The following is a 14,952-nucleotide window of genomic DNA, read 5'->3' as shown; positions in this document are numbered from 1 at the left end:
TTGCTATTCCTTTCTTCGATCTCCTGTTGAGTTTGTAGGTGTTCAGAATGGTTTGATCCCTATCCAGCTGAATTCCTGAGAGGAGACGAAATCCAGGTCTCCTACTCCTCCGCCATCTTGCTCCTAGCCCCACCAGAGGTCCTCTATCTTACTGGGGATGTGTGGTGAGCTGATAGAAAGGTTTGAAAATTCTTAAATCTCCACGGAATACAAAGGTATCTGACTTGTCTCGAAGGTTTAGAGATACTGGGAAATAGCTATCTGTGTGTCTTAATTATCAGCTGAATAATTTCCAAAAGCTAACGGTTTCTAAGAAACCAAGCATAGTGATATGATGTGGGTTCAGCCAAATGTGTCTCATTTAGAGTCCCTCTTTAATTTCTGTGATGATGGAAATGTTTTTAGCTCCTTTAGAAATCTTTGGAGGTAAACTTACTAGATAAAAGCTGACAAATCCTCTTGTCTGTACAGTGTAAGGGGACCGTGATTTTCAAACTATTTGGTGAAACCCTAGGTTTTCACCAAGGGTCAATTGGGAATCCCTGGGAAACTGGGCCTGTGGTCAAGGAGTCCAGCCCTTTGCCACTAGGTCAGTAGCGAATAGAGCTTGAGGGATCTCAAAGGCAGAAGGGTTCCCTGAGTCAAGAGGGTGGAAAACCATTGCCCATAATAATATATGCTCTCAGTAATGTATGGCATTGCTTGTCATGTCTGCTTATAATTGTATCAATGATATGTCCCATTGTCCTGCATCTACTCTAGGGTTTTTCATTATTTCTTTTCTGTGTGTTAGAATAGGCCTGGTTCCTTCGTAAGGTGGTGGTTGTATCCTCCTAGCTCTGTGATACTTGATACATTTATTACTCCCTTCAGAGTATGTTTTACGCATTTGCTGTACACATCATAAAGAAGGGAGAAGTTTGTATAAAATGAACTTGGTCACAAGTAGGAGACTCTTTGAGGGGGTAAGTGGTCCATGGAGAAAGCATCTGCAGCATTTTGTTCTCCATGTTTTCCTTTGATCTCCTTTCATCTCTCCTTTGCCTGTCCCTTCCTTTCCAGGCTTTGCACCCACACCACCCACCCCATGATGTCTCCAATCCCTACTGTTCTCTCCTCATGAAGAGTAATGGGAGTGAAAGAGAGCAGCTAATGTTGATGAAGATTTTCAATATGGAAACAATGAGAATTTTTATTTAAAACAAGCTGTAGTAGAACATTTTACAGGTCAAATATATAACCAGTTGGTCTTTGATTGGTTGACTACTTGTACCTTCATGATTGGATAGAATAGTCTTGGGTTTCATTGAAGTGCTGAAGCTTTAATGTTCAGAATGTCAGAATTAGACCCAATATATGCATCTGAACTCCTATGTAGGAGCACAGTTGTCCTTATGACTTATGGAACAGAAATAGTGGAACTTTTATTATGGGAAGGAGATAAGCCAAACTCTATTTATATTGGAACTTAATACTGAATTTTTTTGTTGGTAAAGTGGTAATATTTCATGTATATTTTACACTTTTAAGTATACAGTTCAGTGGCATGCAGTATGTTCACATTATTCCAGAACTTTTAGGGAAACCTCTTGTGTCCTGTATTTCTGGTTATAAGTCCTTTGTGAATGTTTTCTCTTTTGCTATTACTTATAAGAATCTAAGCACATTAAGATTTATAGCCAAAAGAAATTAACTGGCTTGATACCCCTTCAATTTGCTCAGAAATTTTCTGAGAACTAAATTCCTCAGACCAACAGAAGCCAACCACTTGGCAAACAAAAACACCACTAGAAAATAGGGTGTATTTTTTATATCTTAATCTCTCAACCTTGAAACCTTGAATAGTCATTTGATTTCTGGGTCCTTGGGTGGGGAAATGCTCTTTAATAGAAGTCAGAACAAAGATCAACATCTTACTATCATTATGATTAAATCCTATCAATAAGGCCTTTTATTAGTCCAGAAAGTTATTTTGCAAGAAAAATTGCCTTAGGAAGTAAAGGCTGTGTGAGGATGAGCAAAACCTATAGAGCAAAACCCAACATTATACATTTTATGAGTGCTTTTCAGTTTTATTTTCCTTAGGTTTGCATCTACTGTGTGTTTTCAAAGATTTCCTCTCTAAGTTAATACGCTTGCAATGAAATGTTAATATTTTCTAGGTGCCTTAGGGCTTTCAAAGCTCGTATGCACACGAAGTGCATTGTTAGAGCCTTTCAGGAATCCCTTTCAGTAGGGGGGTAGGGTCCATTCTTGGTGGAGTTTTATAGGTTGAGAGCTTTAACTTCGGAGGTCGTTAGTGGAGATTATTAGTTCTGACCACTCTGGACCTTTTTTCCTTTCCTAACACATGAATACCCTAGATACCGTCAGCTCGGGTGGTAGTGAGGGGCCCACCAACACTTGGTCGTCAGGGCAGGTGTGAGACCTAAAGCATCGATAGAGGCTCCCTTTTTGGAGGGTGGCCACATTCCTTGCCCTCAACAGAAGCTTGTCTTGATGAGATTGTATCTGCTGAGAATTGCTGAGCTTCCAGGTTCCTCAGTCTAGAATTGCCTTGCTTCCTGTCTTTTCCATGATGGCAAACCTACTAGCAGTGCTATTATAATTTTTTATTTATTTTTTAATTTTTAAGATTTTTGAGAGCGCGCGTTTGTGCGCACAAGTGTGGGGGGAGGGGCAGAGGGAGAAGAGCATCCCAAGCCGCCTCCCGCTGAGCACAGAGCTTGACTCCTGGCTGGGTCCCAAGACTCTGGAATCATGACCTGAGCCTACGGCAGACGCTTAACTGACTGAGCCAGCCAGGTGCCCCGAGTACTTGCTGCTTGTAGGTTCTTTACACTAATTTAGATGAGGACACTGAGGTCTTGGTATTCCAAAGTGTGATTACATAATCCTAACAGACCTTCAGTCACCATTTGAGTGCCCATGGGACAGGCACTGTACAAGAGTGTAGGTATCTATCTTTCAACCAAAGGTATAGTCCCTGCTCCCCAAGGACTTTGAAAAGGGCTCTCACAAAAGAAGATCTATAAATGGCCAATGCTCAATATTAGGGAAATACAAATCCAAACCCCAGTGGGGTATAGATACACACCAAATGGAGTGGCTAAAATTGACACTGGGTACTGTCAGTCTTATCAGGGAGGTAGAGCAGTTGAAACTCCCATGCGTTGTGAGAACCTAAACCGGTATAGACCCTTCTGAACACTTTAGAAAACAGCTTGACCGTTTCTCATAAAATTAAACACTTAAAATATATCCCCGGTATTCCGCCATGAAAATATATCCCCACACAAAGACCATCCTATGAATATTCATAGAAAATATTAGCTGTAAGAGCCCCAAACTGGCCAAATGTCCATTAATAGGTGGATGGATAAAGTGTAGTGTATCCATATAATGGAATACTCAGCAGTGAAAGGATGAATGGATCTATCCAGCTGTATGGTGAAGTCCCAAAGATGTTGAATGAAAAAAGTCAGACACAAGAGTACACATCGTACAGTTCCATGTATATGAAAATACAGGTAAAAACAGTTTAGAGTGACAGATCAGTGATTGCCTAGGGCTGGGGGTGAGTGTTCCATCATCTGGGAAAAAGACACAATAAAACCTCTTGGTGTAAGAAATACTGTATATCTTAGGGAGGTAGTTTCACAGGTGTATAATTGTTAAAACTTGAAACACTTAAAAGGGGTGTATTGTATTGTACTTCAATATCACTGACAAAAATACAGGTGGATACTGTTCTTAAAAGACTTTTTTTTTCTTTAAAATTAGAGACTGCATGAGCAGGAGGGGCAGAGGGAGAGAATCTCAAGCAGACTCTGTGCTGAGCATGGAGCCCCACATGGGGCTTGATCCCATGACCCTGAGATCACGACCTGAGTCTAAACCGAGAGTTGGTTGCTTAACCAACTGCACCACCCAGCCACCCCTAAAAAGACCTTTTATAAGGCATATTTGAAGTATTTTAATTATAATGAAAATATCATAAGGCACTTAATAGTTACATTTTTAAAGAGTATAGTTCTAAAAAAAATACAGTTCTTTGAGAATCTTAAAAATTACCATCTATCAAATGATCTAGGATGGGGAAATTATCCAAGGAAATGAAGTACATATTTTACTGATGATAAACAATATTTTAATTATGGAACAAGAGTTAGATAAGCTCTTATCTTTAATTAGCTTGTGCTATTTGGGGAAAAATGTTAAAATAGCAAAAAAAAAAACAAAAAACCTCATAGATGGTAAGAAATTACCACCAACCTAAACTGATTTTTTTTATCCCCAGGTGCTACTATTTTCATTCAAGTATAATTAACAGTGTTATATTAGTTTTAGGTGTATAATACAGTGATTTGACAGTTCTATACATTACTCAGTGCTCATCACTGTAAGTGTATTCTTACTCGCCATCACCTATTTCACCCATCTCCCCTTTGGTAACCACTAGTTTGTCATCTGTATTTCAGTCTTTTTTTTTTTTTTTTTTAAAGCTTTTGTTTCTTAAATTCCACTTCTGAGTGAAATCATACAGTATTTGTCTTCCTCTGGCTTCACGTGGCATTATACTCTCTAGATCCATCTATGTTGTTGCAAATGGTAAGATGATCATAATTTTTAAATCTTTGTCCATATTTATTTCTCCTAAAACTTATAAAAGCCACATTACTGTGTTTAAATTCTCTTACAACACCTGTTTTAAATTATATTGATTTACATTGATCTAAATTATTCATTGACGTTGAAATCCTAAATAATTCTTTGATTCTTTAGGTAAAATGCGTAAGTCCTTCTTTGTGAAATAAAAGCCTATAAAAAATTTATTGGGAAGGGCAGTTCTCAGCCTACTGTCAACTACTGGAAAGTAATACTTTAACAAAAGTCCTTGGGATATTATAACAGGGTTATTAAAAAGTGTGTTTCTCCCAGGGCCTCAGGCAATAGAAATTCAGTATTTTTCTACCATCCATTTCTTTAATGCAATTTCAGAGTAAGTTGTTTGGAAACAATCTTCCCACTTTCTTCAGATTTTCACTCTTCTAATGCTTCTTAATTTTTAGTGTTTATGAAAATCCTTGCACCCTGAATAGAGGCTGTTAGAGATGAGGACCTCTGTCTCTCAGCCACTGGGGAGGGATACAGGAAACTCTCCCAATAAGGCAGCAACAGAAGGGAGGTGAAGCACTTTCTAAGCTGGGATCCATTTCAATATTAAGAGTTTAATGGCTGTGCAAACAGCTGAGGGAGGTTTATGACTGCTTAAAGTCTGTTTGCCTTTTTTTTTTTTTTTTCCCTGGCGGTGAGCGGAGGAGGAGCAGAAGGAGAGAGAGAGAGTGTGTGTGTGTGTGAGCTTCCCAAGTAGGCTCCACACCCATCGCAGTTTTCTCCAATCATGACCAGAGCCAAAATCAGGAGTTGGAGGCTTAACCAACTGAGCCACCCAGGCACCCCTGTTTGTTTGCAATTTTTAAAAACCGTTCTGAAACTTACTTGAGGGTCTACCCCCTTAAAGCATGGGTCAGCATCACCCTTCTATTCATAATGTATGAAAAAGATTTTCATGGGTTTTTAACAGATTGAGATGAACAGAAAAATGTGTTTATGTATTTGAAGAATAATAGACAATAATGCTGTATTGACAGAATCATGACCATTTTAGTTACCTGTGGTGAACAACCATGAACTTGATAGTTGAAGACGACAGAAACTTATTCTCTCAGTTGTGGAAGGTGTCAGAAACCTGAAATTAGTATTATTAGTTGAAATCAAAGGGTCACAGGACCACACTCCCTGCAGAGGCTTGAGAAGAGTATCTTTTCTTGGCTCTTGGAGCTTGTGATGGTTATAGGCATTCCTTGGCTCATAGCCACATCAGTCTCTATTTCTATGGTCCTGTTGCCTTCTCTTCTGTCTGGGTCAGACTGGCCTCTCCCCTCTTCTATAGTCACTGATTTCACTGAGGACCCACCCAGATAATCCAGGATAACCTTCCCATCTCAAGATGCTTAACTCCACCCTACAAAGACCCTTTTTCCAAATAAAGTAATAATTACAGGTTCCAGAAATGAATTAGGACCTCCTATATTTGGGTGCTATTATGCAGGCTACTACAAATATCTTAAAAAAAAAAAAAACCAAAACAAAAACCAAAACAACCCAAAAAACTTGCTATTCTAATTACATTGCTCTTTTCGCTGTCACTTCAAAGCACATATGGTCTTTACTACACATCGTATAGTTTAAGTATATTTATTCAAACAGACTATTTCTGTTGCCTAAGATACTGTTGTCATTCATAGTCAGAAGAAGAATCTTCGTTTTCTCTGCTTCATGAGTTAGTGTTTTGTTTGTAGCATGATAGCAGAGACTTAGAGCAGGAGACCTATGTGTGTATTATGGCATGTATCCTACAGCCGAGAATTGCCCTGATAATACCAACTTAAAATTTTCAGTCCTGAACACCTGGGCGGCTCAGTTGGTTGGGTGTCTGCCTTCATCTTGGGTCATGATCTCAGGGTCCTGGGATTGAGCCCCGCATTGGGCTCCCTGCTCAGCGGCGAGTCTGCTTCTGCCTCTGCCCTCCCCCCTGCTCCCACTCTCTCTCTCAAATAGATAAAATCTTAAAAAAAAAAATTTACAGTCCTGTTGTGAACCACTGTATCTGTTGAATATTACATTTTTGACTTAGAAAGTGTGATTGTCATATACAGATCATCTGGCAGAGTAAGCCTTCTAAAAGTATTGGTTCAGAAAATAAGGGCATCTTAATTTTTCTTCAAGCTTGTCTAGTATAGCCCCCTTCTATTTTCCTTTTGGAAGGAAGTTAAAAGGTAATCAATGAAGAAGCTGTTCAGAGAGTGGGGATATCAAGTCTGTTTCACAACAGCCTATTAGGATGATGAACTGATTCTTGTAATAAGGCATTGATGTAGGAAAAAAATCCATCCTATTAAAATTTCATTTCCATGGTCTTACTTAGATGCTGGCATCTGACCTCAAATGGTATCATCATTTTTAGATCTCCCTATCTTTTAGCTTTGTAGACCGCAGAACATGCAGCCTGTTGGAGAGGTTGGAGCTACCCTACACATTGTGAAGAAATAACCGTTGAAATATAGTGGGACAAATGAAGCCTAAACTTCTAATTGCGTTATGTAAAAATTACGTTTCAGTTTAGCCTTGTGATTATTACAAAGCGGAGGGTTATTCTTACGCTTTTAATTCAAGTTAACATGCCGTGTTACATTAGCTCCAGGTGTACAATATAGTAATTCAGTAGTTCCACACATCCCCTGTGCTCGTCACAACAAGTGCACTCCTTAATTTCCATCACACAGAGGGTTATTCTTAGAAGCCATTTTTAGAGAAGTGTCCACAGATGGATATGAAGTACAAAAGAGTGTGTGGAAAGTGAACAGACTGTCTAAGAGCCAGGGAAGAGGTGAACATGCCCAGGAAGCACTATTTGACCACTGAACAAATACAAAGAGGTTATAATACTGATAGACTTGTTAAGGGTTTATTTTGGGGGGCTGACCACATGCATACAAATCATGACTGATTTTATGACCTTGAGAAGGTTATCTAGTATTATCTAATATGTTATCTATAAAGATCATATCTCAGAAGTTGAGGGTTAAATTAGATAAATTGTACAAAACCCTGGGGACTCGCACATACTGCTCAATAATCTGGTTTATTGATTTTTCAGGTTTTGAACTAGATGTAAAACCATTAATGGAGAAAATAACCAGCTTGATGGAATTGAAACCACCACCTCACTCCCCACTGATCCAAATTAATACATAGTCCTTACTCTATGCACATCCCAACCAGGTTTTCTCCTTCAGTGGGGATCAGAACTTCTTGAAAACCCCACACTGGCTCTTGAATCCCCTATATCAAACCTAATCATTGCTCTAAACCCGCATCCCTATAGTCTGAGTTCTTGACTGTAGACCATCGTGTTGTCTGAGTTGAATCCTTGATCCCTCCAGCAATACGATCATCTCTGTTTTCCAAGAGAACTCAATACCCCAGAAGAAAGTCCCCTAAGCCAATGGAAACTACTTGTTCTAGTTCATAAAGGCAGTGACCGAGATGGTCAGATTGTAACAAAGGTGGTAAAACAACATCTTTGGGTTGGGTTGATTTCAGGGTCCTCTAAATTTCTAAAGACACTTCGGCCCCACTGATCTTCCCCCACTCCCTACTCCATGGACAGAATTTCCATTTGCTCTATTATATATATAAAAAAAAAGGACATTAGTGTTGTATTTTTCTCTTGATAAACTACTATAAATGGCTTCCTTATTTAGGAAGGCTGGCCTTGGCTCAATACTGAGATGAAGTTTAAGTTAACTTTCAGATGGCTTCTTCCCTTGGAGATCTCCCCTTACGAGTATTTCTCACTGTCCTCTTATTTCTTGAGGGAAATCTTGGCCAACTTTTCACGTTTATTTCTCTTTTCTGCAGAAGTATCTCAGACTACATGTTTTTCCTTTTTACATTGCTCTACACTCATTTCTTGTTTCATTTACCCAACAGATATGAAGCATTCCATGTATCCCGGGCATTGTCCAAGGCACTAGGGATACTAGTAAACAAAATACAGGGCTGGAGCTTCTCATAAAGGGAGCTATTTACCAACTTTTTATTGTCTTCACAAATAAAGCCTTCCATCATTGAATATAACATTATCTCTCTTTTGTTCTTACTCTATTACTTTGAACGTTCTGTACTTAGATGTAAGGCAATGAAGAATAAGTACCTAGATGTTTTCTTAGCCTTTGGCATCCTTTAAAATATGTTTTCATCTTGACTATGTATTGTCATCTGCCAACTATTTATAACTGTGCTTTGAAGTAGCCCTGGTACAGGGAATAAAGACAGGTTTTTTTTTTTTTTTTTTTTAAAGAGCACTGTGAAAAAGAACCATTAGGAAGAGAAGAAATTTATAAAATGGCATTTTTATTATAAAACAATTATAATTAGATTTCAATATGTAAGCAAATTTTCTAACAGAACTTTAATTTATGGTGGTTAGAGTGGTTTACTTTTGTCTTCTGTTCCTAATGGTAGAAGACCCCTATCGATTCATACAACATTGACAAAAAGAAAAAAAATATGTATGTAGCTGAAGTTTCAGGATAAGATCTTCTTCACAAGTGAAAGAAAACCTAATTCTCTATTACTAGTGAAATACCTTTGGGAGTTGGAAGGATGTGGCAGCTAGTTTGTATCTTTACCTAATCTAAACCAGGTGTCTAATGATCACTTATGCCTTGTTCTAAATTCGTGGAATTTAGCACAGGAGAAAAGATTCTATTTCTTCTTGACATTTGTATATCCCCTTGGGCACAGGACAGGGCCATACATCTATTAGATAAGGAAGTGCTAAATTCTGCTAAACTCAGAATTTAAGTTGTTTTTATATGATGGAAGAACCTGTGAAGGCAATCAGACAAGGGATAATTACCACTTAATTTACTAGTCCACAAATATTTATTGGTAATTAGTATCAAGCAAGAAATATGCAAGGTGTTGAAGATGTGAAGTCAAATGAGACCGAATCCCTGCTTTAGAGAGAACCACAGCTTAGGCGTGACACGTGCATATTGATAACAGTACAAAGTAGGAACACCAAAATGTAGATCTATGGGAAGGACCGCAGGAACTGGAGGGGTCCATGGACCAATTCTGCTTGAGTAAGGTAGAGGAGGGCCTTGAAGTACAGGAGATACTCAGTCTAGGTCTAGGATGTTCTAGGTGTCAAACAAGACCAGGGTCGAGGAGCCTGGTTTGTGGGGAAGTGGCAGAAATTGAGGCAGGGAGGTTGGATGAAAGCTAGGGAGGATGGCGCTTGTGGCTTGTGAAGTCCAGGCCGAATCCTCCATGCAATGGGGAGGATGTAAGAGGACTAGTGTCCTCCTTTTAAGATTCTATCAGCTAGTTCTGAGCATGGGCTAGAAGAGTGAAAAAGATTTGAGGAAGCAAAAGCAGTCAGAAGGTAATAGCACTAGTCCAGTCAAGAGATGACCAGGGTTTAACTGACCCGAGGCACGAGAAGGACAGCTGTTAAGATTATGTTAGGTAGATTTGAAAGAAATTGGGAAATAATTAAATTGTGGGGAAAGGGAGAGATGAGTAAGAGAAAGATACCGGGAATAATTTCAAATCCTAAAAAGATTCCCATGTTATGCTGTTAAGTGGAAATGAATCTGAGTAAGGTCGACAGTTGCTAAATTCACTTCCTAGTGAAAATCTATTAATGCAACAATTATGAGACACCTGTTTATTTCTCTTATGTGTTGGATACTGATTTCTCTTTAAAAATTCAATGATAATAACAAGCTTTATTGAGCTGCTCTATGTTAGGCAAGGTGCTAGGAACTTAGATGTTTTTAATCATCCTCCGTCGCCTTGGGATGTGTATATTATAGCCCTTATTTTATGGATAATACCAAGGCTCTGAGTAACTAGCATCTTGTGTACCTTCCTGAACTTGTAGGAGGTTTCATTCATAGGACAAAAATTACATTTTTAATTCTAAAACGCTGCTCTTCTCATTGGCTTGCTCAGCCTCCATATGTCAGAATTCCCTATACCTATGTTTTCAGGATTTTGAAAGGGGAAATCTTGCTGATTGGGTATTAGGAAGCACCGACTTGTTGACATGTTCTAAATGCCTTTAAGTCTTATATCCGTGTTTCCTTAAGAAAATCCTCATCTTCTTTATATTGTGGTGGCCTCTGGGGTTCCATAGGTCCTAGCTGCTTTTTTTGTTTTTGGGCATAGTTGACACACAATGTTATATTAATTTCAGGTGTACAACGTAGTGATTTGACAAGTTTTTGCATTATGCTGTGCTCACTGCAAGCGTCGCTACCATCTGTCACCATACAATGTTATTATAATACCATTGACTATATTCCTTATGCTGTGCCTTTTATTCCCGTGACTTTTTCCAAAACTGGAAGCCTGTATCTCCCACTCCCCTTCACCCATTTTGCCCAATCTCCCACTCCCATCTGGCAGCCATCAGTTCTCTATATTTATAGGTCTGATCCTGCTTTTTGTTCATTTTTTTTTTTTTTTTAAGATTTCACTTGAGAGTGGATTCATGGTGTTTGTCTTAGTCTGACTTATTTCACTTAGCATAATACCCTCTATGTCCATCCATGTTGTTGCAAATGGCAAGATCCCATCCTTTTTTTATGGCTGAATAATATTCCATTGTATATGTACTACCTCTTTTCTATATGCTATTGGTGGACACTTAGGTTGCTTCCATATCTTAGCTATTGCAAATAATGCTGCAATAAATGAAGGGGCACATATCTTTTCAAGTCTGGGTTTTCATTTTCTTGGGGTAAATACCCAATGGTGGAATTAGTAGATCAAATGGTATTTCTGTTTTTATTGTTTTATAATAAATTTTTTTTTAAATAAAGATTTTATTTATTTGACTCAGAGAGAAAGCACAAGCAGGGGGAGCAGCAGAGGAAGAGAGAGAAGCAGACTCCCCACTGAGCTGGGAGCCCGATGCGGGGCTCAGTCCCAGGACTTGGGATCACGACCTGAGCTGGAGGCCGACACTTAACCAACTGAGCCACCCAGGAGCCCCTGCTATTTCTATTTTTAATTTGGAGGCCCCTCCGTACTGTTTTTAATAGTGGCTGCACCAATTTGCATTTCCACCAACAGTGTAGGAGGGGTCTTTTTTCTCTACTTCCTTGTCAACACTTGCTGTTTCTTTCTGATTTTAGCTATTCTAACAGGTGTAAGGTGATACTGTGGTTGTGACTTGCATTTTTCTGACTAGTGAGGTTGGACATCTTTTCATGTGACTAATGGCATATGTCTTTGGAAGAGTGTCTATTCAGATCCTCTGCCCATTTTTTTAATTGGATTGGTTTTTTTTTTTTTTTTTTTTTTTGGTGTGGAGTTGTAGAAGACCTTTAAATATTTTGGAGGAAATTAACCTCTTCTCAGATAGATTGTTTGCAAATATCTTTTCCCATTCAGTAGCCTTTCTTGTTGATGGTTTCCTTAGCTGGGCAAAAGCTTTTAATCTTCTGCAGTCCCATAGTTTATTTTTGCTCTTGTTTCCTTTGCCTTAGGAGACAGATGTAGAAAAAATGTTGCTATGACCTATGTTAGAAACTACTCCCTGTGCTCTCTTCTAGGATTTTTATGGTTTCAGGTCTCATATTAGGGTCTCTAATCCATGTTGAGTACTTTTGTGTATAGTGTTAAAAGGTGGTCTAGTTATATTCTTTCATATGTAGCTGTCTGGTTTTCCCAGCACTGTTTATTGTAGACATGATCTTTTCCCTGTTGTATTTTCTTGTCTCTTTTGTCATAGATCAATTGACCATATAAATGTGGGTTTATTTCTGGGGCCTTGATTCTGTTCTGTTGATCTATGTGTCTATGTCTGTGCCGGTACCAGACTGTTTGGAGTAGTACAGCTTCTTTAAGATTGCTTTGCCTATTCAGGGCCTTCTGTGGTTCCACACAAATTACAGTATTGTAGTTTTGTGTAAAATGCTTTTGGCATTTTGATATAGATTGCACTGAACCTGTAGATTGCTTTAGTTGGTATGGACCTTCTAACAATATTCTTCCAATCCATAAGCATGGAATATCTTTGCATTTGTTTGTGTCCTCAATTTCTTCAATATTTTAGTTCTCTGAATGCAGGTCTTTTACCTCGAGTTTATTCCTGGGTATTTTATGGTTTTTGGTGCAATTGTAAATGTTTTTCTTCATCGTCTTCGTTAGTACAAAGAAATGCTACCAATTTCTGTGAATATTGTATCCTGCAACTTTACTGAATTCATTACTAGTCATTATTGGTAGAATCTTTAGGATTTTCTTTGTATAGTATCCTGTCACGTGCAAGTAGTGACTATGTAGGCTTCTTCACCAATGAGGATGCCTTTTGGTCCTACCTTTTTCGGTATTATCTCCCAAGGACTTGGTGGTGATAACTACTTTTTATTTGCCTTACGAATGGAATAGAGCTTAAGAGTCACACTGCCTGGGTTTGAACCCCTCCCCTGTCACTCAGTAGCAATGTGATCTCACTATGATTCTCTGCATCTGCTTGCTCACTTAACAAATGAAGGTCAGTCTTCCTTCATATGACAGTTACAGAGAGTAAATGAGCTACCGAATGTGAAAGCTTGTAGTCCTGGCATATAGCAAACACTTAAAAAATGTTAGTCAGTATGGGCATGTAATTTTCAACTACCTAAGCATGAAGTGCTTTCGAATCCAGTCCATGGTTATCCCTCTGGCCATATTTCTTCTCATTCCCCAGACACACTTTGTGCTGTAGCCACTCTAAGCTACACAGTTTGCAGAAATAACTGTTATTTTTGTTATTTGCCATCTGTGCACTTACTTGGGATGGCCAAACTCGAGCTCCAAATCATTCATCTCCCCTTTCTCTAGAACATGAGTTGGCGAAGTTACTTTGCAAAGGTCCTAGTCGAAACTATCTTAGGCTTTGAGGTCCATGTGGTGCCTAGCATTTCTGCCCTTGTACTGTGAAAGCAGTCCTAGACCGTGATCAAAGGAATACTTGTGCTTGTGCTCCACCAAACCTTTTTCTTTCTTTTTTTTTTTTTTTAATGTCGAGCTGGATTTGATCTGCAGGCATATAGTTTGCCAAACCCTTTCCTAGAAAATTCTCTTAAAGCTCCCAGTCTGAAGTGGGAGGTGGGTGCCCTTCTAGGTGAGCCTTTAGCTCTTCACTACCTGTAACTAAGCACTCTCTGCACCTGGGAAATTTTCTCTTTCTCTTTCTCTCTCTCCTTCCCTCCCTCCCGCATTAGACTGAGAACTTTGAGAGCATGGATTGCATCTTCAACTTTTTACACCCTTTCCAAGGTAGGGAAGGCTTATTAATTTTGAGTGAATGGATGAATTCATCAACAGGATGCTATGCACTAGCTTTGTGATTCAAGTGCTCTTTAAAAAATTGGATTTAAACAAGTAAGATTAGTGGAAGGTTCAAACTGAGGCCAAAGCAAGGTGGATCATTGTTAGGAAAGGCGTGGCGTCTCTGCATCAGATAAGCCAAAATAGGCATAAAACACCTTTATGTTTGCTTTAAAATAAGTATTTTCCCTACAAAACAGAAGCCATTGAAATGAAACAAATATAAACTGTTCCTTTGTTTCTTAGAAATGGGATGATTCAGTTAAGTGAATTTTAAATGTAAACTTTTAAATTTAGTGGTAGAGGGAGAGATAATTGGGAAGGGGATGTTGATTGTATACTTTAGAAATAACTGTCAAATACACTTGATCTTAGCCAAAAGGCCGAGAAGCGATTTTTAGAAATAACTGTCAAATAGATGGGAATAACATTATAGACCTTTGCTACACCCATGTAAGACCTTAGGTCATCTTCAACATACCTGAGTACAGAGGATAGGGGTTATCCACATTACTAAAGAACAATTGATCTGGAAGAGAGAATAAACCAGATGATAGAAAATGGTCCAATTTAAGACCTTGTTTCTTCAATTTCAGGATATTCTCTATACTTATTGACTAAAACAGGAAGATTTTATAGCATCTTTTCATGTTTTCATTAAATTGTCTTGCCACATAAAAATGAATCTGATGTAAAATAGCTTTGGATTTAAATTTATTTTGGCATATGTAAGCAGCAAAGTGACAAGCTATGTAGACGTGCTGTTGATTCAAATTTGTCATAAGTAATTGATGGCGTTTTGTATGAATGTTTACTTCTCTCTCCATTTCAACTTTGCTGGCTGAAAGTTGGCAGAAACTACTCTGATATGTAGGCCAGCCATCACTTTACTATTACACAATGATCATTTATGGTGTGCTTTTTAAGAATGGTCTTTCTCCTGGTAACCCATGAGAATGGGTTGATAATAACTTTGGGAATTTCAATTTT

The 14,952-nt window shown here is 38.5% G+C and overlaps 2 long non-coding RNA genes across 2 annotated transcripts in view; both read left to right on the top strand.

Annotated features, from left to right (window-relative positions):
- The window catches only part of LOC145716986 (uncharacterized), a 9,649-nt gene extending 6,158 nt beyond the window's left edge, over positions 1-3,491 (top strand). The window contains exon 2 of the long non-coding RNA XR_014139941.1: positions 139-3,491. This is a non-coding gene — a long non-coding RNA (uncharacterized LOC145716986). The remainder of the gene's footprint in view (positions 1-138) is intronic.
- Positions 1-14,952, top strand: part of LOC145716988 (uncharacterized) — a 156,530-nt gene that overhangs the window by 101,473 nt on the left and 40,105 nt on the right. The gene's annotated exons all lie outside the window — the stretch shown is intronic.

Source organism: Leptonychotes weddellii, chromosome 14 (assembly GCF_054177405.1).
Source record: "Leptonychotes weddellii isolate Sample4059 chromosome 14, ASM5417740v2, whole genome shotgun sequence".
Taxonomy (NCBI): Eukaryota; Metazoa; Chordata; class Mammalia; order Carnivora; family Phocidae; genus Leptonychotes; species Leptonychotes weddellii.
Note: the sequence above shows the minus strand (reverse complement) of the source record. Positions and strands in the feature narration are given on the sequence as shown.